The following is a 21568-nucleotide window of genomic DNA, read 5'->3' on the forward strand; positions in this document are numbered from 1 at the left end:
AAGAAATAAAGATATGCAAGCACTTATGTGAATATTTTTGCAGCAATGTTTTATAGTAGCAAAAACCTGGGAACAAAGGGAATACCTATCAATAGGAGTATTGTATAAATCATGACACAAGCATATCTTGAATATTTTTGAAGTTATTAAAAAATAGGACTTAAATCTATACTGATGAGTTGAAAGGATCTCCATCATGTATCTTTTTTTTTTTTTTAAGATTTATATTTATTTGACACAGAGCGAGTACAAGCAGGGTGAGTGGCAGGCAGAGTGAGAAGGAGAAGCAGGCACAGAGCCTGATGCGGGGCTTGATCCCAAGACTGTGGAATCGTGAACTGAGCTGAAGGCAGACGCTTAACTGACTGAGCCACCCAGGCACCCCTCAATCATGTATCTTAAGTGACAAAGACAAAGTTAAAGAAATGTATGTAATGAGATCCCATTTTTGTAAAATGGCTGAAAAAATACTTTGAGTTTTGTATATGCTTAAACAGCTGTTAACGGCTGGAAGAAATAAGCAAAAGAAAAAAGGAGGGAAGAAAAAAAGAGTATCTACAATAGCATTGCATGTAAAACTACCTGTTTACCCATGTCTATATTAGATGAATTGCAGGAAAGGATAGTCACCAAAATGTTTAGTGGCCATTTCAGTGGTTGGATGGACATTTCAAGTGATTTTTACTTTCTTCCTTACACTTTTTAATATTACATGTTTTTATTTTTACAATGAACATGTAATGTTTCTGTAATTACAAAAAACAAAACCATTGACATTTTAAAAAACATTCTGACAGGGCAAAGAAGGAATTAATAAGGGGAAAACACTGCCTGAAATACCAGAAATGGCAATTATCTGAAATACATTTTTGACTTACTTACTTTGATGTCTGAGGGGAAAGTGTTTAAATTACCCTGATAATGCCATAAGTTCCCCTTAATTGTGTGTATATGATAACCATTGTGTATCCAATAAGAAATTGTCATTAAAAATGTTCAGGGAGGGGTGCCTGAGTGGCTCAGTTGGTTAAGCAGCTGCCTTGGCTGAGGTCATGGTAGAGGCCCACATCAAGCTCCCTGCTGCTTCTCTCTCTCTCTGCCTGCTGCTCCCTCTGCTTGTGCTCTCTGTCAAAATAAATAAATACATCTTTTAAAAAATGTGCAGGGAAATGATAGACATTACCAGATCAGATTTGGTGTGGATATTAGGTTTTCCAGAAATCCTTTATGCCTGGGAGATACAGAGCATATTGCACGAATATGGGGTGTATCACCTGACTTAATCATATGACAGAATAAGGAAAAGTCCACATTTCAGTTTAGTTAATTTAAAAAAAAAAAAAAAACTAGTTACATGAGCAAATCTGCTTAGGAAAGCTTCAGGTAATACTATCTTTTTTTTTTTTAAAGTAAGCTCTAAGGGCAATGTGGTGCTTGAACTCACAACCCCGAGATCGAGTCGTATGCTCTACCCACTGAGCCAGCCAACTGCCCCTCACATAATACTGTCTTTAAAGAGGCAAAATTAAAAGTATTGAGAATTATTTACTACTTTATTTCAGTCCTTTTAAGAGGCTGAAATTAATACATCGTTCAAGGCTGTGATAGAAAATGGCAGATTTGGGGCGTCTGGGTGGCTCAGTTGGTTGAGCATATGCTGACACCTCAGGTCATGGTCCTGGAGTCCGGAGATCGAGTCCCATGTCAGGCTCCCTGTTCAATGAGGAGTCTGCTTCTCTCTCTCTGCCCTTCGCCCTGCTGGTGCGCTCTCTCTCTCTCTCTCTTTCTCCCCCTCTTCTCTCCCTCTCTCTCTCAAATAAAGAAAATATTAAAAAAGACAAAGAAAATGACAGATGCTTTAGAGTTTAACTTGTTGCTTGTTTAAAGCATCTATATTTCTCACCTCAATGCTTTTTGTTTTCTTTTGTTACCAGTATTATTAACTTATGGTATATACAGATATATAAATATATATGTTCTTTATTGCAAAGTATACAAATTTCTTTTTGAAAAGAATTGGAATATATGTAAATAAAAAAGTAATTCTCAAGTATATTGAAAGGCAACATAGCAAGTAGGTTAAAGACATAAGTACTGGAGACAAGCGGGGTCACATGCTGGCTCTGCTACTTCCTAGCAGTGTGACTTTGGGGGAAGTTCCTTTTATCTTTCTGCAATTTTCTCACCTTTAAAATAAAGATAATAAGAGTATTTACATCATTAAATGTTGTGAGGATTAAATGAATTATGTAAGGAAAGTGATTAGAATACTATTGGCACAGAGTAAGATCTGTATAAGTATTTGCCATTATTATATAGTTACTATACTCTTTGTTCAGTTAGGTATAGATAGTAGTTTTTATTACTTGGCTTAATTGTTTTAGCACTCATTGAATCATTCAGTAATATTTTTAATCAAATTGAATGAATAATACATGTACAAATGCAGCAAAAAATTTTGTGCTTATATGTGTGTGTTTTCTCCTCCCCAATCCTTTTTCCTTTTTTCCATAAAGGTAGTACCTTTTCATATTATTCTGGACATTGCATTTTTACTTAGCAATGTTATTTTTGAGATCTTTCCACATTCGTGCAGTTAAAGCTACAGCATTCTTTTAAATAACAGTGTCATTATCATTGTATGTAACATTTATTAGAGTTTATTAGTGATCCAGGCACTTTTCTTAATGTTTTACTTGTATTCATTCATGGAAGCCTCACAGCAACCTTATGAGATAGGTGCTATATTAATCCCCATTTAACAAATGAAGCAGTTTAGGCATGGAGTGGTTAAATGCCCAACAATGTCACATGGCTCATAAGTAATAGGACTCATGATTTTTTTTTTAAGATTTTTATTTATTTATTTGTTCAAAAGAGACAGAGAGAGAGAGAGGCAGAGACACAGGCAGAGGGAGAAGCAGGCTCCACGCAGGGAGCCCAACGTGGGACTCGATCCCGGGTCTTCAGGGTCAGTCCCTGAGCTGAAGGCGGCGCTAAACTGCCGAGCCAACTGAGCTGCCCAGGACTCAGGATTTGAATCCAGGACATATCTTTCCAGAGAATCTGTCTTAATACTGCTGAGTATTACATATTACAGCCTCTTATACTACCACAAGTTATTTAGCTAGTCTCTATAGTAATGTTCATTTCCAAACTATGGTATAAGAAATGGGCTATAATATTTTGATAATAGGACTTTTTTTTTTTTTTTAGTAAAAGATTTTTTTAAAAGGATTTTATTACTTAAGACAGAGAGAGCACGCATGCATGAGTGGGGGGAGGAGCAGAAGCAGGCTCCCTGTTGAGCAGGGAGCCCAATGCAGGACTCCATCCCAGGATCCTGGATCAAGACCTGATCCAAAGGTAGCTGCTTTACCAACTGAGCCACCCCGGTGCCTCTGATAACAGGACATTTTGTATACATAAAGGAAATTCCTAGAAATGCAAGAACTAGGTCAAAGGATATGTACATTTGGAAATTTGGTGGGTATGGTCAAATTACTCTCCAAATTAGCAATGCACAGAAGTTCAGATTTATCCTTAGTATTGTCCTGAAATCTGCCAAATCATTTAGCTTGAGTCTTTGGGACGCTGAATAGCTAAATGCCTTGAACATTTCTAGCATCCCTGAATTATGAGTGATCTGCCATCTTGTGATAGCATAGGCTATCCATTATATCTAATCAGTGTAGCAATGTCAGTATAAGAACAAAGTATGACATTTGGACTTCTTGTTACTTTCAAATAATGTTAAGTGTTCTGGATATCATTTGAAGTGCTGCTTATGTGATTTATGCATTGAAATGCTATATATAAATTGAAGTTTTAATGTGTACAATTGAAAGAACAAAATGTTGAAATTGCCAATGTGTATTATTTAAAAAGTAAAATGCTATGATTGTTAGTAATTATGAAAGTCGCCAATTTTATGTACCATAACAATTATGTAAGTGCTTTCAGAATGCCAGTTAATAAGACCATTGAGAGTGATAGCTAAAATGTGCGAATAATTACATATTTTCTAGTGAGAAATGGGTTTTTCTAGTAATCTGTAAGTCCTACTAGTCTTAGGTAATGCAGAATTAGGCAGTGTGGGGGGAGGTTATTCAGCTGAGTTACATCATCTACAAATTGTTTTAAATATACTTCTGCTCAGAGTCTTCTGTCTCATTTGTTTTAAGAAACGAAAATATCATTAAATCAAAAAGCAGGCTGGCTGACACCAAATTTTTTTTTTAAGTTTTTACTTATTTATTCACGAGAGAGACACACAGAGAGAGAGAGAGACAGAGAGAGAGAGAGAGAGAGAGAGCAGAGGGAGAAGCAGGCTCCATGCAGGGAGCCCGATGTGGGACTCGATCCCGGGACTCAAGGATCATGACCTGAGCCAAAGGCAGGTGCTCAACCACTGAGCCACCCAGGGGTCCCAACACCAAATTATTTAATGTGGTCCAAAGCAGACACTTAAAATACAGAACCTGCTCAGGTCTCAGTGTAATGTACCTACAGTGCTTGAATGCAGATTTATATAGTACTTGCTGTTGTTCAGTGGGGGGTGTGTGTGTGTGTTTTAAATATGATCTCATCCTCACCCAAAGATGCTGTTGGATAATGAGGGTGGGGGGAAATACCTATAAAGAAACAGATAAACAGTCTATCAGTTCTTTATTGTGAACTATTTCTACTTCCAAATTAGAGCAGTATAAAACAATAGACAATAACTCTCCCTCAACCTTTATCTTCCAAATGAGTCATTGAACCATAGCAACTTTGATATCCAAGATATTAGAGCTTAGCCTGCACCTTGAAGACAAACATTTCTATACCTCATATTTCAAAAATTCATTCAAGATAGAGTTAAGATTTCCCAAATCCTCATCCAAGATATTGCCATTAAGTCCTGTTCTGAAAGCATAGACGGGGAAGAACTTTAAAAATGTATCTGGGACGCCTGAGTGGCTCAATGGTTGATCGTCTGCCTTTGGCTCAGGGCGTGATCCCAGAATCCGGGATCAAGTCCCACATCGGGCTCCTTGCGAGGAGCCTGCTTCTCCCTCTACCTAGGTCTCTGCCTCTCTCTCTGTGTCTCTCATGAATAAATAAATAAATCTTAAAAAAAAAAAAAAAAAAAGACATATCTGACTTCTGTACTCCTGAGCTGTTAAAGGTTCCCAGGACTTGCTGAACTTTACAGTTTTGAAGTGTGCTCAGAACAGTCTTATCAAGAGCCGCCACATAAACTTATTCTAAACAAACAGACAAAAGCCTGTCTTTTCCCCCTCTGGGGCAGCCCTGGTGGCCCAGCGGTTTGGCGCCGCCTGCAGCCTGGGGTGTGATCCTGCAGACCCGGGATCGAGTCCCACATCGGGCTCCCTGCATGGAGCCTGCTTCTCCCTCTGCCTGTGTCTCTGCCTCTCTCTCTGTCTATGAATAAATAAATAAAATCTTAAAAAATAAAATAAAACCTTTAAAAAAAAAAACAATTCCCCCTGTGATGCTCCTGGGCTTAAGATTCTCTTATGAGTTTCATAACCCACGTAGTCTTTTATAACTGTTAGTTGATAAGTAAAAAAAATGAATGTGATGTGTAGTATATAAACTTTTATACCTTACCGTAGTCATATTGCTAATACTTTGTGCTTTTTTAAAAAAGTTTTATAGATATAATTGACATACTTGCACATAAAGTGTACAGTTTGATGTTTTGATGTATGCACACGTACCTGTGAAACCATCACTGCAATCATTATAGTGAAATGTCATCACTCCAAAAGGTTTCTCCTCCTGCTTCCTTGTAATCCCTACCTTCCATACTTCCCCACTACCCATTTCCAAGCAACCACTCCTCTTTTTTCTGACACTGTAGGTTAGTTTGCATTTTCTAGAATTTTACCTAAATAGAACCATTTTTTTTCCATCTGCCTTTTACTTAGCATAATTATTTTGGAGTTCTTCCAGATTGTTCAGCATTTCAATGTTTCATTTTTTTCATTGCTGTTATACCATTGTATGAGTATACCACAATTTGTCCATTCATCTGTTGATAGATACTAGAATTGTCTTTCCACTTTGGCTGTTAGGAATAAAGCTGCTATGAACATCCATATCGAAGTCTTTGGATATGAGCTTTCTTTCCTTTTTTTTTTTTTTTTTAAGTTTTTATTTTAAAGTGTTTTTTAAAAAGATCTTATTATTTTGAAGTAATTTCTACACCCAATATGGGGCTCAAACTTAAAACCCTTAGATCAAGAGTCTCCTGCTCTACCAACTGAGCTACCCAGGCGCTCCTATAAGCTTTCATTTCTTAACACGTAAATACCAAGGAGTAGAACAGCTGGATCATATGTAGTATGTGTTAACTTTTTAAAAAAATGCCAAATTGTTTTCCAATGTGGTTGTACCATTTTACATTCCTACCACCAGTATATATGATAGTTCTGATTCTATATCCTTATTAATATTTCCTGTCAGTCTTTTTAAGTTTAGCCCTTCTTTTATGTGTGGAGTAGCATTTTATTTTGGTTTTAATTTGCATCTTTCTAATGATGTTAAGCATCTTTCATGTAGTTATTTACTATCCATATATTCTCCTTTTTTAAAAAAAGATTTTATTTGGGATAAATAAATAAATAAATAAATAAATAAATAAATAAAATCTCTAAAAAAAATAAAAAATAAAGATTTTACTTATTCATGAGAGAGAGAGACACAGGCAGAGGGAGAAGCAGGCTCCCTCAGGGAACCTGATGAGGGACTCAATCCTGGCACTCCAGAATCATGACCTGGGGCCAAAGGGAGATGTTCAACTGCTCAGCAACCCAGGCAACCCCCATCCATATATTTTCTAGGTGAGGTATATGTTCAAATCTCTTGCACATCATTTTAATTTTTTTAATCCAGTTTTGGGAGTTTTAAAATATATTCCAGATATGTCCTTTAATACATTTATGCTTTGCAAATATTTTTGTCCAGTCTGGAACTTGGCTTTTTGTTCTTTTTTTTTTTTTTAAAGATTTTATTTATTTATTCATGAGAGACACAGAGAGAGGTAGAGAAATAGGCAGAGGGAGAAGCAGGCTCCTCACAGGGAGCCCAGTGTGGACCAGGACACCGGGATCATGGCCTGAGCCAATGGTGGATGCTCAACCACTGAGCCACCCAGGCATCCCTTGGCTTTTTGTTCTAATGATATTTTGAAGAGCTAAGTTTTTAATTTTCATAAAGTACAATTTATCAATTTGTTCTTTTATGGATTATGTTTTCAATATTATATCTAATCCACCAAGTCCAAGATCACAAAGGAAGTTTTATGGTTTTAGGTTTACATTTAGGTCTACTATCCATTTTTAGTTTATTTTTATATATGATACAACGTATGGATTGAAGTACCTTTTTTCTGCATTTGTATATAGACTTGTTCCACTACCACTTATTAAAAAACTAATTTTCTCCACTGAATTGCCTTTGCACTTTTGTCAAAAGTTAGTTGTCCATTTATGCCTGTGTCATATAGCCTTTTTGAGCTAATAAATGTTTATAGAATTTTAAGTAGTAGTGCCAGGCAGAACAATAGAGATTTTTATCTATTCTTTGTGGAATGATTTGGTTGGTGTTCTAACATTAGTAGCCTTTAGCCATTAAAATTTCAAGATTTTCAACTTCTTTCTTTTTTTATTTTTTGTTTTTGTTTTTGTTTTTAATATTTAAATTCAATTTGCCAACATATAATACCTGGTGCTCATCTCATCATGTGCCTTCCTAGTTGTTGTTTTTGTTTTTTAAAATTTTATTTATTTGAGAGAGAGACAAGTGAGAGCACAAGCAGGGGAAGAGATATAGGTACAGGGAGAAGCAGGCTCCCTGCTGAGCAGGGAGCCCAATGTGGGGCTCAATCCCAGGACTCTGGGACGACCAGAGCCGAAGGCAGAGAATAACCTGCTGAGCAGGTTAAAAGTTTTTATATAACAAAAGTTTTTATATTGGATGGTCATTCCATGGGGATGATATTTGGTTTCAGTTTTGGTGTCAGCTATATTGGTTTTTTTAGATCTTGGCCTTTGGGCATTAGGCCAAAATGTGTATCGGTGCACCTGAAAGGGGTTATATCAATTTTCACTTAGTGGTTGAGCATGCTTATTTCCCACACAACCTTTGCCAATATTGTTACTGAGCAATATTTAGTAATTGCCTACTATGTGTCAGGGGGCTTTACTATGTAATTGGAGTACTCAACGAATGAAACAGGTATGGTCCCTGTTTCCCTGGCATTTACAATCTGGTGGTGGAGACGAACAATGAACAACTCTGTTCACAGATTTTTAATGACTATAGTAACAAGTATGACAAAGAACAATATTGAAGACTGTGAGCATGTCCCAGGAGGAACTGGAAGTTAATTCCTTAGCAAACCATACTGTTGAAAATTTCTGTCTCTGGTTAAATCCTTTTCTCCCCACAGCCACTTTACTTAAATAAACCCTGGTCGTTAGTTAATCATGGAATACTAGACAAACCATTAGAAATGCAGACTTCCTGCCCTCTGAATTGGAAATGTCTATGAACTTTTGACTAAAGTCATACCTTTATATCCATGTTGTGAAGTGTTTTGTCACCTATATTAGGCAGCATTTTTCCCCACTTCTGTGCATTCTTTATTCTCTAGGTAATATTTTCATTGCAGAGATTTTATGAATTCCTGAGTTGAAGGTGAAACTGTTTATGATGATACTTCTTTTAAACATTAGGCTAATGTGTCTGCACAGTTTGTAAACCTTCTATCTCTTCTATTCCATCCATGAAGTAAATGACAGGACATTTGAATATATAAATATCACTTTCTAATACAAATACAATTTGTATTAAATGCAATGCAGATGTATTAAATACAAATGCAATTTGTATTGCATTTTTACTGCAACACTGTTGATGCTGACTCTCCTAAGTACATTGTTCTCAGATATGTGTTTTGCTTATATTTGGCCACTTTGGCTGTTTGTGATATATTTGCTTTGCAAAGCAATCCAGAAAATTTCTCATTAACATTGAAAAAAGTGATATGGTAATTGTAGGCAGTTTTCAAGAGAAGATTCTAAGTATTTTGAGCAAGAGTTTTTTTTGTTTTTGTTTTTTGTTTTGTTTTGTTTTCGTTTTTGTTTTTTTTAAGTAGCAAAATTTCTAGGTTGATTACTTTGGAAGGGGAAAATTCTCATACATGACTGCTGACATTTTTTTTAAATTGGTATAGTCACTCTGTCAGCAGTTTATGTGAGACAACTATCCAAAAGCTGAAAAAGGAGATCCGTGGGTGGCTCAGCAGTTTAGTACCTACCTTGGCCCAGGGCATGATCCTGGAATCCCGGGATCGAGTCCCACGTCAGGCTCCCTGCATGGAGCCTGCTTCTCCCTCTGCCTGTGTCTCTGCCTGTGTCTCTGCCTCTCTCTCTCTCTCTCTCTCTCTCTCTCTGTTTCTCATGAATAAATAAATAAAATCTTAAAAAAAAAAAAGAAAAGCCAAAAAAGCCACTGACAGCGCTCAAAGGCCATGAAGGTTAAGGATCCTTTCAGAAGAAAATTTTCTAAGGACAGTGTTTTATACTGTGAACTTGGTCTTGCAGACTTTTTAACAAAAGAAATTTCATTATTATTATTAAATACATTGGAGTTTGGAAGGTAGAGTATAGGATTTCAAATAAACGAATACTTCATTTTGTTGTTAGATCTTAAAGATAATTCTAATTTTTGGTATTTTGTTGCTTTTAATCTTCAGTGATCTAAAATATTATGTAATAATTTTTACTTGTGCATAAGTTGTGTCAGTAAGACAATATGAAGGTTTCTTGAAACCTGTAGATTGTCATTTTAGCAGTTTAGAAGTCTATTTTTCTATTTCTTAGTCTTTATTCTAATGAAGGTTGCCAAGTCTGGCCTCCTGTATAAATATTATTGTACTGTATTTAGTCTAATACCATATATTATTGCTTCTAGGAAATACTTTTTTGCCCTGTATTTTAACAACTGTGAAATTAATGTCTGTCCTGTAATTTTTTGAGTGTAATAGAAGAGTATGTTATAATTGATAGTATCTTAGATTAGATGAAATATGATATCACTTCCAGATGGGAGTGTGTATGTATAAGAATTGCTGCTATGAGAAATTAGCATAAAGAGTATCCTTGTGGATACTTAGTTGGTTGCCTTAGTTTGGCTTCTCCTACTCACTCAGTAAGTTAAAAATCAATAAAAGTATACTAACAAAGTATAAAGGATAAGAATAGCAAAAAATGGGAAGCTGTCTCAGTACCCAGTAAGGAGAATTATTAGGCAAGCTATGGTATCTCTTTAATGAAATAGTTTAAGATGATACTTACAAATAACAATATGTGAAAATGTATTATAGTATTAATTACAAGTATGTCAAAGATTATTTGTGAGGAAATAAGTCTATTTAAGAAATGAGACTTTCCTTTGAGTATTTTAAAAATGGTAAGCATTTTGCTTTTGAAAATAAATTTTAAAGAAAAGTATGTAATAAATGCTTTTTTTTTTACTATATTTTATTTTTATTTTTATTTATTTATGACAGTCACACACACACACAGAGGCAGAGAGAGGCAGAGACATAGGCAGAGGAAGAAGCAGGCTCCATGCACCGGGAGCCTGACGTGGGATTCGATCCCGGGTCTCCAGGATCGCGCCCTGGGCCAAAGGCAGGCGCCAAACCGCTGCGCCACCCAGGGATCCCTTTTTTTTTACTATATTTATATCATTTGACTCTCTTCTTGGCTTTTACATCCTAAAAAAGTTAGGATATAAACCAAGGGACTTTATTACACTCCAGTTTATCTAAGAAATAAGAAAAATAAGAGGAATTTCTCACTCAGGTACTACATATGTAGCTTCATTGTTCCAAATTTATTATAGTCAATTAACCAGCAAGTTTTCTACTACTATTTGTTATTAACAGTTGCAAAATTGGGTCTGTTTTCATTAATATTCTCATTTGCTCCAAAGATACTCATTTTCCAATTAGATGTGCCCCTTTATTGTACACTTCATTGATAGTTTTCCTTCCTTCCTTCCTTCCTTCCGCTATTATAATGAATTCGTTAGGTTAGTATTTTAAAGCTTGTCATTAATAAAATATGGCATTATGTACTGTTCTTTATGAATCCTGGTTTTTTGGGACACATGGATGGCTCAGTTGGTTAAGCATCCAACTTGATTTTGGCTCAGGTCATGATCTTGGGATGGTGGAATCAAACTCCATGTTGGCCTTTGTGCTCAGTAAGGAGTCTGTTTCTCTCCCTTTCTCCTTCTCCTTCTTTCCCTGCCCTCCCTAACGGTTCTCTCTCTCAAATAAGTAGATAAATCTTAATTTAAAAAAAAAAAAGAGAGAGAGAATCTTAGTTTTTTAAGGAGATGGATATTTTAGGAGCAGTCAATTCTTGGTTGTTCTACTACTTATACTTTAGTTTGTGAGTGATCTGTCACCCTTTTTTTTTTTAATCTCTTCCCTTTTGCCTTCATATTAACCTTTGTGATTGTTTTTAATTTTATTCATTTATTCATGAGGGACACAGAGAGAGAGAGAGGCAGAGACCTAGACAAAGGGAGAAGCAGGTCCCTGCGGAAAGCCTGATACGGGACTCCATCCCAGGATCCCGGGATCACGACCTGAGCCAAAGGCAGACCCCCCAACCACTGAGCCACCCAGGTGCCCCAACCTTTGTAATTCTAACATACAGTCAGTTACTAATGAAAAACAAGCACTCTTGGTTTTAAAAAGAAAAGGTAATAGAGCTATTGGCTAAAATAAGATCCTTTGAATTATTTGTTGTAAAATGCTTAGGTGTTAAAATCAGACTAAATCTAGGCTTTACCACTTTATAATTCTGTCATCTTGAGTGGGTGGCTTAAGTCTCCAAAACTGCTTCCTAATCAAACAACACCAATGTCGTAAGACTCTTCGTTAAGTGTTAAATGAGATATGTCCATTTTTAACATAATGCCTGGAGTGTAATATGTGCGTAATGAGTCGTAGTTGATATTATCTTTTTAATTTCAGACATTTTATCAAGTTACTTCTGTGCAAGGCACTTTGCTTTCTGGAGGGAGTGCTCCTTGGAAGCAGAAATACTCAAATACATTCATATAATGGCTTACCATTGATCATAGGTTTCTAGCCTATAAATTCATACCATAGAACTTATACAGTAAATGCAATATTTTGTTTTTTAGCTAAAATTTTGGACTATCACACTCAAAATAGTACAATTTTACTTATAAAAATTTGAAGCGAAAGGAATTTAATTGCTTATTTTCTAGAAATGCTCTAAAAATTTTTTGTTGTTGTTGTTGTTTTTTCCTTTTTTTTTTTATTGGTGTTCAATTTACTAACATATAGAATAACCCCCAGTGCCCGTCACCCATTCACTCCCACCCCCCGCCCTTCTCCCCTTCCACCACCCCTAGTTCGTTTCCCAGAGTTAGCAGTCTTTACGTTCTGTCTCCCTTTCTGATATTTCCCACACATTTCTTCTCCCTTCCCTTATATTCCCTTTCACTATTATTTATATTCCCCAAATGAATGAGAACATATAATGTTTGTCCTTCACTGACTGACTTACTTCACTCAGCATAATACCCTCCAGTTCCATCCACGTTGAAGCAAATGGTGGGTATTTGTCATTTCTAATAGCTGAGTAATATTCCATTGTATACATAAACCACATCTTCTTTATCCATTCATCTTTCGTTGGACACCGAGGCTCCTTCCACAGTTTGGCTATCGTGGCCATTGCTGCTATAAACATCGGGGTGCAGGTGTCCCGGCGTTTCATTGCATTTGTATCTTTGGGGTAAATCCCCAACAGTGCAATTGCTGGGTCGTAGGGCAGGTCTATTTTTAACTCTTTGAGGAACCTCCACACAGTTTTCCAGAGTGGCTGCACCAGTTCACATTCCCACCAACAGTGTAAGAGGGTTCCCTTTTCTCCGCATCCTCTCCAACATTTGTGGTTTCCTGCCTTGTTAATTTTCCCCATTCTCACTGGTGTGAGGTGGTATCTCATTGTGGTTTTGATTTGTATTTCCCTGATGGCAAGTGATGCAGAGCATTTTCTCATATGCATGTTGGCCATGTCTATGTCTTCCTCCGTGAGATTTCTGTTCATGTCTTTTGCCCATTTCATGATTGGATTGTTTCTTTGGTGTTGAGTTAAATAAGTTCTTTATAGATCTTGGAAACTAGCCCTTTATCTGATATGTCATTTGCAAATATCTTCTCCCATTCTGTAGGTTGTCTTTGAGTTTTGTTGACTGTATCCTTTGCTGTGCAAAAGCTTCTTATCTTGATGAAGTCCCAATAGTTCATTTTTGCTTTTGTTTCTTTTGCCTTCGTGGATGTATCTTGCAAGAAGTTACTATGGCCTAGTTCAAAAAGGGTGTTGCCTGTGTTCTTCTCTAGGATTTTGATGGAATCTTGTCTCACATTTAGATCTTTCATCCATTTTGAGTTTATCTTTGTGTATGGTGAAAGAGAGTGGTCTAGTTTCATTCTTCTGCATGTGGATGTCTAGAAATGCTCTAAAAATTGTTCATGGTCAAGCCTGTCAAAAAACCTAGAGTGTATGTAGCTGATACAGTTTGAATTCTGTGGCCATTTAAGTGTCCACTCTAGCTTTTATATTTACTATCTCTTTTACAGGAATGCCTTTATTTTTGATAAATGGAGGAGTATATGTATACTTGTCCTCAAAAAGTTATATTCCAATAGGAATAATTTTTTCCTGCTTTTGTTAGTCCAGTTTGCCATCTGTGATTTTCCTATACTTCTGTACTCTTTGGTTCCCACTTTTGTCCACACATTTCCTTATTGTCCACCTCAGTAATTTTTATAAACTATTTAAGTAATGACCTTATGTTTGCCTTTATTCTTAACCTTTTGGTCTATTTATTTATTTTTAAGTAGGCTCCATGCCCAACATGAAACTCCGTGCAGAGCTTGAATTCACGATCCTGAGACCAAGACCTGAGTTGAAATCAAGAGTCAGATGCTTAACCCACTGAGCAACCAAGGCATCCCCATTCTTCTTTTTTTAAATAGCAATATGAAATATGTATATGACATACAAAGTTTCTTCTTGAAACTCTTTGCTTTCTTGTTATATTGGTTAATTTAGTAGACCAGTGAAAGCAACAAGGACCCAGATGCAAGGTGGCCTGTCTGCTTAGATTAGCTCCCTACAAGGTCCCAAGTTGGCTGTACATCCCATGCAGATGAACACAAAAAAAAAGTGTTTCTCATGGCTTGTTTTATTTAAAAGACTAAATAAATTATTTCCACAAGCTTTGCCTGGAGCAGACTTTCCCATACCTGTTATTGGTTAGAACATCATTACATGCTCATTTCCAAAACAGTTACTCTCAGAGAAACTGGAATTACCTTGATGGGCTTACCAAAATTGGAGCCAATTTAGGGTTTTGTTGACAAGATAAAAATGAGAAACTAGTTATACATAGTCATCTGCTATATAAACCTTTCTAATCGAGTTGCTAAGTGGGTAGATTAAAAAAAAAAAACAGGGAAGTGTTTTACAACATGATATAGTACTATATTCTCTAAATACAAGGAAATGTCATTAGCTGGAATTCTACTTATTCTATAACTTTTTGGCCAACCATAAGAATATCAAACAGATTTATGATGCCTTTTTCTAAGAAGGTAAACTGTGTACAAAATTAAGTGCCCCAGGATTTTATATGTAAATAATATTGTCTTGAAACTTTGGTATTTAGCTCTTATATAACACCTCATACCTGCCCCCAAAGCCCCCATTATTTCTGGAATGATGAAATTACCAGGTATAGTGTGTCAACCAGTAGCAATTTAGAGAGGATCTTGTAAAATGGAAGAAACAGAACTGGGCCTCCGGTGTTGTAATTTGCCACTGCAGTGTTCTGCAGTGGCAAATGTTGGAGGGGAGACTGATGACTCATGAGATCAGATGGTTGCCTGTGCTCACCTTCTACAGGATTTTGTTGTTAATTTTTCACAAATATGGGTGGAAAACCCTACAGTTTGTGACTATAGGAATCCTAGTTGTAAATTGCATTTGCTTTTTATCCTCAAAGTAGGAATCAAGCAAGTAAAGGCAAAGTTTTTATATAATCATTGAGTTGATTTCTGTATGAGTGCAGCTATATATACCACATTGTTTTGATAAAAGCAATTGTTTTTAAAGTAGGTATCATGCTTTTATTTTTTAAATGATGGAAGACAACAAGAATGGGTGTGTATATTAATAGGAAACAGTTATTAAATAGCATATAAAACTATAGCATGAAATCCTATGTTATTTTGGATATTATGGAGATTTGGGATAAGATTAACTTTCAGAGTAATGGAACTTGCAATATCATTTGCTTATTTCAGGTTAAAATGTTTTGGGATGTTGTCTTACACATCTTTAAAAGCCTATGCTTTTTCACATAAAGGCATAAGCATTAAATAATGAAACAAAATTTTGGTGTGGAGTATTTTTATTTTCATAGATAACAATGAAGGATGATTAATGGATACAAAGTAAGATGTTGTGTGACCATGCTTATCATACCCTTATATGCTCAGCTGTATTCAATGATTGTTACTATTATTCTATCTAATGAATAATTTTTGTTTGTGGGAAGAAAGCACTTTTATAGTTATTTTGTAAAACAGATATTATATATAATAGAGTACAAAACTTGCTTTGATTAAGAGAATGTACAAGAGCATACAAAGAAATTACCCTGGGGGGCACTTGGGTAGCTCAGTTGGTTAAGCGTCCAACTCTTGATTTCAGCTCAGGTCATGATCTAAGGATCTTGAGATGGAGCCCCATGTCCGGCTCAGTGCTGAGCTGGGAGCCTGTTTAAAATTCTCTCTCCAACCCTCTTCTCTCTGTGCTCTGCACTCCCCCCCTCCCCCAACTCCTGGCTCACTCAAGTGCATGTGTTCTCTCTCTCTCTTAAAAGAAAAAAAAAGAAATTTCCCTCTTTACAGTAGACTACTGTAACATCCTGTTCTCTCTCAAGATTGGGAGGAGATGGTGGGTATTTATTGGATGCTTTGGTGAAAAAGTTTTGGAAGTACAATGGAAACCCTTATCTCATTGCTGTGGAAATTGAAAATTTAGTGTTCAAAACAGCCCATTACCTTCAACCAGTGCATGGAAGTTTCTCAAAGTGTTTAATGTTAAATGAGTTGGAGCCAAAAACTTCTGGACCTGGAAAACGTATTTTCTAATTCTATCAGAATATAGTACTTTAGAAGTGAAATAAACTCTTAATTCAGATTTCTTCTCTTATGACTACTGATGATGGGTACTATCTAAGATTTATGTTGAAGGACACAAAGCAAGTTCCTTGAAAAAACTAAGGCTTTCGGGGACCTCTGGGTGGCTCAGCGGTTTAGCACCTGCCTTTGGCTCAGGGCGTGGTCCTGGAGTCCCTGGATCAAGTCCCACATCAGGCCTCTTGCGTGGAGCCTGCTTCTCCCTCTGCCTGTGTCTCTGCCTCTCTCTCTCTCTCTGTCTCTCATGAATGAATAAATAAAATCTTAAAAAAAAAAAAAAAAAAGAAAAAGAAAAAACTAAGGCTTTGGTTGTATGGGGACCTGATCTCTATGTTAGCTGCTTGACTTACCCCAAGCATTGTCCTAAGTGCCCTGCTTTTCTAAAGCCACTTTTGTATTTCTTTCCCCATTAGCAGAATAACTAGTTACAAGATAACTAAGAAAACAGGCCAAAGATCATTGTGGTTCAAGTGTGAGTCTGAGTTTCAGTTACCCAGGAAGTAATTATTCACTTTATTCATTAGTTGAGCATTTAGGGTTCTCTGGAATCAGATGCCAAGAAAGAGTCTATTGTATAAGATGTTTGTTGGGGATCAACACATGTGAAAAGAAGGAAGCAGATGCCAAATTGGGCAAAGAAGTTGAAATGCAATTCAGGCCTGGAAAAGCCTTATTAGCTGACCCTGTGAGGAGATCTGGAGTGAGTATTACTTGTGAGAGTATCCCACACCCAGTTGACATGACGGGTCTTTATATCTCCAATTTGCTCTGTTATGGGGTGCAGGTTGCCCTGTGATGGATGTGAATGTGGGCCAACCAGCACTCTGCACCTGAGATCAGTGGTGAAGGGCTGACAGCTGCTAGCTCTCTGCTGATGCTGACGACACTCCCCTGTCCTTTCTTGAAGGGGAATCTGGATGCTGCATCTCCTTTCTAATTTGATAATACTCTTGCTTGGAGGCTGAGACTGTCCTTCCTACCCTGTAGGACTATTTAGATGCAAAAAATATAAATCAGCATATTAATTGAGATAGAGAGTGCAGGGCTTAATAAGCATAGTAGGCATTGGAGTCAAACTGCTGAGGTTCAAATCCTAACTTTACTCCTCGCCAATTTTTTGATTGTGGACAAAGTTACTTAAATCTCTATTCCTTGGGTTTCCCATGTGTAAAATGGAAGTGGTATTAGTGGATATGAAGTTATTAACTATTCACTGAGTGCTTATTTTCTTTGCCTGGGCACTGTTTTCTTTGCCGTCATGAAACTTGCATTGTAGGGAGTGATCCAGATAGTAAAAAAGTGAATTAAAAAGAAAAATTATATCATTTCAGGTGGTTAGTTATAAGTGCTGTGAAGAAAAACAGGGTAAGAACATTGAGGATGAAGGACAGTGGGAGCAGGGGACTATTCATGGGTGTGAGGAAGCACTTTACAAGCTGGGGCACAGCAAGCCGAAAGGTCTGAGTTGTGGAGCCGAGATTAAAATTTGACTGTGTTAAAACATCAAAAATGGACAACAGTCCTGAGAATTCCTGCATTTTATACTTTAAAAACTCATGTTTTCATAATTTTCTTATTTTGTCCTGAAAAATGTATCAAGAGTTGGATTGAGGATATATTTGCAACCACTTCTCTCCATATAACATAATGGAGTAGAAAAGGCTAAATTGCACATAATTGTTATCATATATTTTTCCTCTTTATACTGACTTTTAAAAAGTAGAATCTTGATTTGCTATATAAGAATATTAATCAGATAAATACAGATTTGTGGATCTTGTGAAAGCACCCTAAATTTATGGACTTACTATTTAGGCTTCTAATTCTATTAGTTTGATGTCACTGTTTCTAATTACTGCTGTCTTTGTCATAAATAATATATGCCTAAAAATAAAAAAGTTAAAAACCACAAAATCTATTAGTTTCCATGGTGGCTAGGATTATTCAGCTGAGTGATAAACCCACAAGGCAGCTGAAGCATAAATAAACCCTTTGATTTCCACTGATCATTGCTCATACATTTGGAGGTTCTCACTTTTTTTTTCATTTTTTTTTTTTAAGATTGATTTATTTACTCATGAAAGACACAGAGAGAGGGGGCCGGGGGGTGGGGGGCGCGGACAGAGACATAGGCAGAGGGAGAAACAGGCTCCTTGCAGGGAGCCCAATCCCAGGATCGTGCCCTAAACCGAAGGCAAAAGCTCAACCGCTCAACAACCGCTGAGCCACCCAAGCATCCCCTCACTGTTGTTTTAAAGGGAACATATGTAAATACTTGTTTTTAAAATTCGGAAGAGACACCTGTATTGCCTCATGACCTCTCCAAAATACCTTAAGGAACCCTGGAAGATTGGAATCATCTATGAAGAAGCCCTAGTGTATATTCTAATGTCTCCTTGTTCATCCTACAAGTCTCTACTTACCTTTTCTAACTCATTCCTGTCCTCGCCAAGCCCAGGTTTCATGCCTTCACTTTATGCCCTTCCAGATCAGCTGCTCAGCTCCTCTGAGAGCACATGTGTCACTCTTAACTAGCTGTTTGCCTTTATATCCCATCAAGCCAGAAGCTCCTTGGGGGAGAGACTGTGTCTCATTACTTCATTATAGTTTATATCTTCAACCTGTAACACAAAGCACCTGTCAGATCATCCATGCTTAAAATCCATTTAGTTAAAAAGTTACAGTAAAATATTATACATAATAGTTAAGGAAAAAAACTAGACAAGTGATTATATTTGGTTCAAGTAGTAAGGTGAAAATATACTAGATGCTTTTTAGAAATTAGACAAGATTAGCTTGCATTAACAGAATAAAGTTAGTAGTCCTCACTATTTTCTGTTAGGCTTACTTTTAGGTGGCATGCAACAACCCTATTAGATTTAACAGATGGAACTGAGGTTCAAAAGTTTGAAAGAATTTGATTTGCCGGAGGACACAATTTATAAATTCAAACAATCTGTCTGACTCTAATCCTTGGTCTCTGTTTCAATAAAATAAGCAGCCTGACAGATGAAATGGTACTCTTCAGTACTTACTCATGTAACATTTAAAATACTATTTTTTATTTTATTCTGCTTTAAAAGAAACATTGAGGGGCACCTGGGTGGCGCAGTCCATTGAGCATTCAGCTCTATGTTCTGAGGGTCGTAAGATTGGCCCAAGTCAGGTTCTGGCTCAGGGCAGAGTCTGTCCCTCTCTTCATCTCCATTCCAGTGTCCTCCACTGGCACATGCTCTCAAATAAAATATTTTTAAAATAACAAATAAAAGAAACATTGAGATCATGAATCCTTCCAGGAAAAAGTAGCCTCAGGAGAGAAAGATCTGAAAAAAATCCTTGGAAAGTTAAAGGCATTACAGAGAATTTCCTTGGGAGAAGGACATACTGTTTGTGGCTACAGCATTTGGAAGAAATAGGGCCAGAGGATAGAAGCAATGGAAAGTAGATTTATGTGGCATATAAGACACTAAGAGGAGATTTTTGAAAATAGAATGGCTTTTTCTAAATTGAAGCCCTGTCCAAATAGTGGTGTTACAGATGAAATCCTTATAAGCATTTTACTTTTCACAAGGAACATTGAACAAGTTAGTAATTCAGTCACAACTATGGGGTAGGTATTAGCATTATTCTTACTTTTCAAATGAAGATACAAAGAGATTTTGATTTGTCCAGATTTTCCTGCAGCATGTCACTGGTAGAACTAGAGAGTGTCCAAAGTCTGCTAACTCAAAATTTTGTGCTATTTCCATGGCAGGTGACCATGTATCATGCTTGTTCTTAGGAAATACCCATATTTGAGGAAGAAGTTACACTATGATTATCAAATTCTCTTTTGATTTTGAAAATTTCTTTTTTGAAGATTAAAATCTGACCTCGTTTGTTCACTGCTCCTTTGAAGACTTTGCCCAACCCATTTCCCAAATAAATGTTTGTCTTTGAACTTCATTTTTTCTCATTATCTAAAGTAGTTATTAGAAAAACTTGTTCTTTTTCTATTCCAGTCCCATACCTGCTTACTTAACAGTCCCATCTACTGCATCTTTGGACAGCTGGAAAATCCTAGTAAACCAATTTCCCCTTTTCTTTACTTCCTCCCTCAACTACCCTTCTTCCAACTAAATTTTCCAATTGAGAATACAAAAATCTGTATCTCTTTCTAATTCAATTCCATTGTTTCCAATGGATATAAATATTCCCTACCTTTATCAATAAATTACCAGCCTGACAGTCTCTACCTTACAACTGATGCCATCTTTAAGTTCTTGGTACTTTTCTTGCCTCTTTGGTCATATTTCTCTTACTTGCAAACTCTCCTATATTTCCATGTGGTTTTCATCTTTGTTTTCATGCATACCTGTTTCTTTAATCACTCCGTTCTTCCTTGTTTGCCCTATCCACCATTCCGCTTCTGCAGCCACAGAGTGTATCAAACCAGAACTCCACTGTTAAAGAATTCATTGTTACACTCCCCTTCCTAATTCTTTGATATCTTGGTTAATGGATTACAAATTTTGTCCCTTGGAGAATATGTTTCCATAGTGATCCTTCAGTGGCTCCAGAAAGACAAAAACACTACTCAACTACTCAACCCTGCCTGAATTAAACCCCAAAGCTCAAGGTTTGTTTTTCCTTTTTCTTTCTGTCTTCCTTCTATCTAGACTCAACTCATCAGCCTCAAAACTTAATTTCCAGCTACCTGTTCCCCTTAGCCTACACATTGGTTTGCACTTCTCCCACATCTGAATCAATTTCTCCTCTGTTCTCGGTGTGTTGTCATTTTGAATACTAAAGTCATTTTGCTATATACTACATTTGTCTAAAGCCAGTGATAGCTCCTTTTATTCACAATCCTTATTCCCTAAATTCAACACAGTGTCTTTTCAGGATAGGAGCTTAATAAACATTTAATAAATTGAAAACCATTGACACTCAAGCCATAACTACTTCCAGAACTTTTCAATGTATTTTGGCCTGCATTCCCTCTCCTATTTTAATCTGTTAGATGAATTAACAATTCTCATAACACTTCTCCCTTGATTGTTTCATGTTGTTTATAGGCTAAAGTCCACTTAGCATTCATTTCAAGACCCACATATTAGTTTCTCTCTACCTTTGCATTCTTATTTTTCACTTTTATTCCAGTCAGACTGGTCTTTTAACTGTTCCTGAAAATTTTATTTCCATTCTTTTTTTTTTTTTCCATTCTTTTGTTCATGTTATTTCCCTTACCTG

General features: G+C 36.5%; 1 protein-coding gene and 1 long non-coding RNA gene across 6 annotated transcripts in view; one reads left to right on the forward strand and one right to left on the reverse strand.

Moving 5' to 3' along the window:
* Window positions 1-21568, forward strand: part of ATP6V1A (ATPase H+ transporting V1 subunit A) — a 65454-nt gene that overhangs the window by 7178 nt on the left and 36708 nt on the right. Inside the window, exon 1 of one of the 5 annotated variants that reach the window (XM_038582850.1) lies at window positions 16901-17036. The exons of the other annotated variants lie outside the window; for them this stretch is intronic. The gene's annotated coding sequence lies outside the window, so the exon portion shown is untranslated. Of the gene's footprint in view, window positions 1-16900; window positions 17037-21568 lie in introns of those variants that run through there. 5 annotated transcript variants of the gene reach the window in all.
* LOC106558180 lies at window positions 13468-20821 on the reverse strand. The gene is made up of 3 exons (XR_005383333.1): window positions 20691-20821; window positions 18760-18957; window positions 13468-14032 (listed from the first exon to the last, which is right to left on the reverse strand). It is a non-coding gene; the product is annotated as an uncharacterized LOC106558180 (long non-coding RNA).

The sequence above is a fragment of the Canis lupus genome, chromosome 33, assembly GCF_011100685.1.
Source record: "Canis lupus familiaris isolate Mischka breed German Shepherd chromosome 33, alternate assembly UU_Cfam_GSD_1.0, whole genome shotgun sequence".
Lineage (NCBI taxonomy): Eukaryota > Metazoa > Chordata > Mammalia > Carnivora > Canidae > Canis > Canis lupus.